We start from the raw sequence: 6156 nt of genomic DNA, 5'->3' as shown, positions 1-6156 counted from the left end.
GCCTTGGCCTGTTGATAGGGCAGAAGTTAGGTAGGCAGGGAAGACAGAACTTAATGCTGCAAGAAAGAAGGGCAGAGTCACAGGAATCCATGAAGCCACTGCCACTGGAGACAGGTGCTCTGAAACTTTGCTGATAGGCCACAACCTCATTGGGATGCACAGATTAATAGAAATGGGTTAAATTAAGATGTAAGAGTTAGCCAATAAGAAGTTAGAGCTAATGGGCCAAGCAGCAATTTAATTAATATAATTTCTGTGTGATTATTTAAGGGCTGGGAACTAACAAGTGACTCCCTTCTTACTACAATAACATCTATGTGTCTACTATCAAATCGATAGTCATGAGTGTTTTGTTCTGAGTGTCTCACTCTTACCTTGATCGTTCCTTTAAATACCTTTAGATCCACACAGAAACAATGAGCTAAAATCACAGTTGGTCCTAGTGGGCCCCCCTCAAGGACTAGGTCATAATCCTTGTGGTGCAGACCTGGGGAGAAACCTTCTCTGGAGCATCTCACTCTGCATATCGTGCTGTGACTTGGTGGCGTTGCCTTAGCCAGGCAGACGTGTTCCTCTCTGGTCTCAGCAAGATGATGTAGCACTTGGGGATGAAGATGCCACCCAGGAGGCCAGCAGTGGAGGCCAGGATGGAGAAGATCTCTACAGCCACAGTGGACTTGCCCCGGGCACTGTGGTACAGAGGCAGGAACGCTGTCCAGACACTGCAGAAGAGCAGCATGCTGAAGGCCAGGAACTTAGTCTCGTTGAAGACATGTGGCAGGCCCCTGGCCAGAAAAGCCACAGAGAAGGTACCCCCTGCCAGGAACCCCAAGTAGCCCAGCACACAGAAGAAGATGGTGCCAGAGCCCTCCTGGCACTGGATGACAGATCACCTACAAATACAAGTGCAGATGGTTGTGCGCCACCATGTGGATGTTCTTAACTATTGAGCCACCTTTCCAGCCCTCTTTTACCTTAATTTTTTTAATTTATTTATTTAATTAAGGATTTCTGCCTCCTCCCTCCACTGCCTCCCATTTCCCTCCCCCTCCCCCTATCAAGTCCCTCTCCCTCATCAGCTTGAAGAGCAATCAGGGTTCCCTGACCTGTGGGAAGTCCAAGGACCGCCCACCTCCATCCAGGTTTAGTAAGTTGAGCATCCAAACTGCCTAGGCTTCTTTCACCAAAGCCAGTATGTACAGTAGGATCAAAAACCCATTGCCATTGTTCTTGAGTTCTCAGTAGTCCTCATTGTCTGCTATGTAAGTTTTACCTTAATTTTTAAGACAGGGTGTCTCATTGAACCTGGAGATCACTGAGCTGACTATACTGGCAGGCCACAATGCACAAAGATCTTCCTGCCTCTGCCCTTTGAGTGTTGAAATTAAAGGAAAGTGCCTCTACATCTGGTCTCTTGTATGAGCTCTTAACTGTTCATTTTTTTGCCAGTAATCTCAGTAACTGGTCATATTGACAAATGTTTTAGGCTGAGCAGTGCCCCCAAAATTCATTTGATGAACTCATATCCCTAAGCACCTTAAAATGGGACATATTTTGCCATGAGTAAACTGGAGACAATGTAATAAGGGTTAAGTGTGATCCCTAGGGTAGATCCGAATTGCAACTGGGCTGCAGACCTAATAAGAAGGGGGAGTTGGAGCTGGTATGTCTCCAGGTGACTCTAATATCTGCACTTGAGGGGCAGACAGTAAATTTCTATCAGTTCAGAGGCAGACTGGTCAACTTAATGAGTTCCAAGCCAGTCAGGGGTACATGCTGAGGCAGTGTCTATAACCAAACAACAAGCCAAAAAGAAAAAAAGGATATAACACACACACACACACACACACACACACATCAGAGCACCCAGTCAGAGAATGAGTCTTTCAGGGCAAGAGCAAGGCCTCACACAACACCAGCTTGAGGATAACTTGATTTTCCATTTCCAGCTTTCAGAATGGTAAAGGTATAACTTCTGCAGCTCAAATAGTATGGGATGTGGTGATCAGCTGACATTCAACATCTAGGATGAACATCACAAACACAGATGCATGTAGATGCAATTCCTCTGTAGCAGCGTAAATAAATGGAGGCAGATAGTAAAGAAATATATACAGCTTTAATGGAGAAATAAACTTACAGAACCGAGGTTCCTGTGTAGCACAGGAAGCAGGAAAAGGTGCCGAGCAGGCTCCCGCGCGCCCGATTTATCAGTCTACATTCGCCCGAAGCAAACCCGCCCCCTAAGGGGCTGGCTTAACCCTACATCCTCTTACAAGAGGTTTAAAAAGCAAGAGAAATTCATCAGTGTCACAGCAAAAACCATGTTCTGATTACAGAACCACTGAAGTTTGTTTAAGTAGCATATGCTATCGTTCTTGATCAGGGGCCAAAGTATGTGCAGTGTTTGCTAGAGAAGAATTCACTATGCAGTCCAATTATGGTTCATGCACTCCCCTGTTGCAATCAAGCATTTACCTAAGAACAATGAAAAGACTAGTGTTCGGACTGGTATTCCACAAGAAAGCAAAGACTGTTCAATATCTCAGTGGATAAGTGTGGTGGTTTGGCTGAGAATGACCGACACAGTTTTATAGATTTGAATGTTTGGTTCCTAGTTCCAGGCTGTTGGGGATGGACTGGGAGGTGTAGACTTGCTGAAAGAGGGCTGTCACTGGGAGTAGTCTTTAAAGTTCAAACTCCCATACCAGGCCAACTCTCCACCTCTCTGCCTGCCTGCTGTGTTTGAATGAGAAGGTAAGCTCTCAGCTACTGCTGCAGCACTATGCCTGCCTGAATGATGCCATGTTTCCTGCCATAATGGTCCATGAACTCAGCCCCCGAAACTATAAGTAAGCCCCCAGTTAAATGCTTTCCTTTTAGAAGCTGCCTTGGTCATGGTGTCTCTTCAGAGCAGTGGGACAGTAACTAAGACAATGGAGAAACACAGGAGGTTCAAAATTCCCTTTGGTCCCTCAGATTCCAGATCCACATGTCCTTACCTTTTTTGTCTGCAAACTGTCCCTCGGGGCAGGGACTGCAATCAAAACAGCATTGGGGCGCTCCCAACCTGGGCACTTGGCTGAACCCCGGAAGGCAGCTTTCACTGCAGACAGAGGTGGGCACCTAGTAACAGTGAGCATAATATCACCAGTGACTCTTTAGGGATACAGATGCTTGACCTCACCCTAAGAACCAGAACAGGAGAGTTCCCTCTCAGCCCACTAGATGAGAAGCCTTTCAGAAAACATGTCTATCCCAGCAGATGACAAACTAGAGAAGTACCTTTGAATGTAATAGGCTACATCTGGCTTACCTTGCTAAGGGTTTCAAAAACAGTAAACATTTTGATGTATTGTCTTTCCAAAGGTCCTTGGGGCTCCTACATCAACAATTGAATGTATGTGGGCAGGAGAGAAGGCTCAGTGGTTAAGAGCACAGGCTGATCTTCCAGAGGACCTGGGTTCAATTCCCAGCACTCATAGAGGAGCTCACACTGTAATTACAGTTCCAGAGGATCCAATGCCCTCTTACAGCCTCCACGGGAACCAGGCACACACATACTATACTAATATACATGCTGGGAAACATCCATACATTCAAAACAAAACTTGAAATAGAATTCTAAGTATTGGCAGACATTACAGAAGTCTGCCATGCAGTTTTATCAAGTAAGCTTGTTTATCTCAATTACTCAGAAAAGTCTATATTTCCTTTTTCCACCTTATAATCTTTTTTTTCTTTCTTTTAGATACTGCCCATAGCCTGAACATGCTTTCGTTGATGGTCTTGCCTTTCTGCTTGCTAGCCTCCATGCCTAACTCAGAAGATATGACTGTCTCTCTTACTTTTTCACGTATCCCTCTTTGAAGCTGTTGAGATTTACAGTTTGACTGCCCTGGTATTTTTCACTTAAACTCTAATAATAAAGTATCATACATCTTAATTAAGGGAAAATTTTAGGTACTGACACCCTCAACACATGCACAGACACAGATGCACACACACACAAATACACACACTCACACACATTCACAGCACACTCAGTGGCCCTCTCGTTTACCTTGGACTTGCCAAGGATACTCAGTTTATCTTAGCATAGCTCTACCTCCAGGCAAGGATTATGAAGAAGGAAGTATGGGTGCTGACATTTCTGCCACAACAGAAGACAGCAGAAAATCCTCCCCAGATCAAGACCATTGAAAAGTTCTTCAAAGGAGTCCTGAAAACACGTAGTATGCGTCTTTCTTTCATGCTTGGGAAATCCAAGAATGGGAATTTCATTCTCATGTGGAAAACCTTAAGGCCACCATTGACTGGAGAGACCACCCGAGTGAAGTTAGACAAAGTTGCAGAGGAGGGGACTCTTTCTTCACTGGCACAGGACAGGGAGCTGAGCCATTTCTATCTACCAGACTCAACACATAGACATAACTAACACAACACTGTTTCTAATTTTGTTAATAAATGTCAGGATTTGAATCTCAAATGTTTCCCAAAGTCTCATGTGTTGGACCATGAGTTCCAAAATAGTAACTTTTTGAAAAATGATTGGATATTGATGCCTCTGGCCTAATCAGTGTATTACTTATTTCAATGAACTCATAACTTGAAGAATTATTATAGATTGTGGAAATGAGAAGTGGGACCTAGATGACCAAAGTGGGTTACTACAAGTATGCACTGGTAAGATGTAAATTGTTAACCTATCTACTTCCCCACCTCCCCAAATGCTGGAAGCCACAAAATGAGCAACCTCTTCCACCATACATGCCTGCTGCCATGTATGCCACACTGCCTCAACCACACACACTCAAAGCAATGGATTCATCTGAACTTGGACCTCTCAAGTCATGAGACAATAAAAACTCTTCTTCACTTCAAACTGTTTCTCAAGTATTTGTCATGGTGGGTGAAATAAACTAACACAGTAAGTAAAGTGAATCTGTTGAGTCCACGTTCCACGTGGTCCATGGGAAGGTATTTAACTTAGTGTATCACTATCTTCCTCTTCTCAGAGCAGGTCCTGAACACAGACACTGAAAATACTCCCAAGTGAGCACCAACTACAAATTCTCATTCTATTTATGAGTCTGGTGTGTTCTTTTTTCCTCCATTTTCATATGTGTCAGTGGTGTAAATATGTATACATACATTTGTACATCTATGTGGACTCATGTTCACTTATGGACAAGCACATGTGGAGGCCCAAGGTTAATGCTGGGAATCATCCTCAATTGCTTTTCCACTGTGTTCATTGAGGCAGAGGCTCAAAGGAAAACCCAGAGTTCACTGATACAGCTAGTCTTACTCATAAGGTTTCTGTGGGCATCTCCTTGTTTCCATCTTCCAGAGATGAAATTATAGGTGAGACCCACTGCCCACTCAGCATGTACAAGTGTTCTGGACATCCAAAGTCTGGTTCTTGAACTTGCATAAAACACTTTGACCACTGAGCCATCTCCCAACCCCATCTTTTATATTTTCCTTTTTGCTCATGAATCAATATCATTCAGAGAAAGATCTCTAATGACGTAAACAACATAGCCAGTTATATTGAACTGGCCCAATCTAGGCTACATCCACCTTATACACAAATAGAATTTTCCCTGTGACTTTAACACACTCAAGACAAGACTCCTCTCTGCATTCAGGCAACTCACTTGGAGATCCTCCATCCAATGGACCATCATTTTGTTCCCTGAAGAGACTTAAGGGTCTATCATGCCTACATGGACCAAATGAAAAACACCCTCGAGAGTCTTCTGTCCCTGGAAAATCTCAAATTTTGTCACCAAGTCTCCATTGTCATCAAACATAATCTTGCTTCCATCAGGAGTCTTAAAGTGTACCTTCCTGAGGGCACAAAGCAGCTGAGGAAAGAAGGGAGACACTGTAGACTGGCCAGGACAAATCAGGGGTTTTATCCAAATTACCACATGCCAATGGCCTCTGAAGTGACTGAGTGCCACTTCAATCGAGGACTGGACCCATTAGGCATAAGGGATACCAAGTATCTATGATATTTTCAGCCTAACAAAAATGTTCTAGCTTTAAAAAAGTAATAATTCATAATAATTAATACAGATCATTTTAACATAGTACACTGTGTGTGTGTGTGTGTGTGTGTGTGTGTGTGTGTGTGTGTGTGTGTGT

General features: G+C 43.7%; 1 pseudogene; it reads right to left on the bottom strand.

Moving 5' to 3' along the window:
* Nucleotides 1-514: 514 nt before the first annotated feature.
* The window catches only part of LOC101990166, an 8028-nt pseudogene continuing 2386 nt past the window's right edge, over nucleotides 515-6156 (bottom strand).

Source organism: Microtus ochrogaster, linkage group LG4 (assembly GCF_000317375.1).
Source record: "Microtus ochrogaster isolate Prairie Vole_2 linkage group LG4, MicOch1.0, whole genome shotgun sequence".
NCBI classification, from domain to species: Eukaryota; Metazoa; Chordata; class Mammalia; order Rodentia; family Cricetidae; genus Microtus; species Microtus ochrogaster.
The sequence above is the reverse complement of the archived record's forward strand: the minus strand, read 5'-3'. Positions and strand labels throughout refer to the sequence as shown.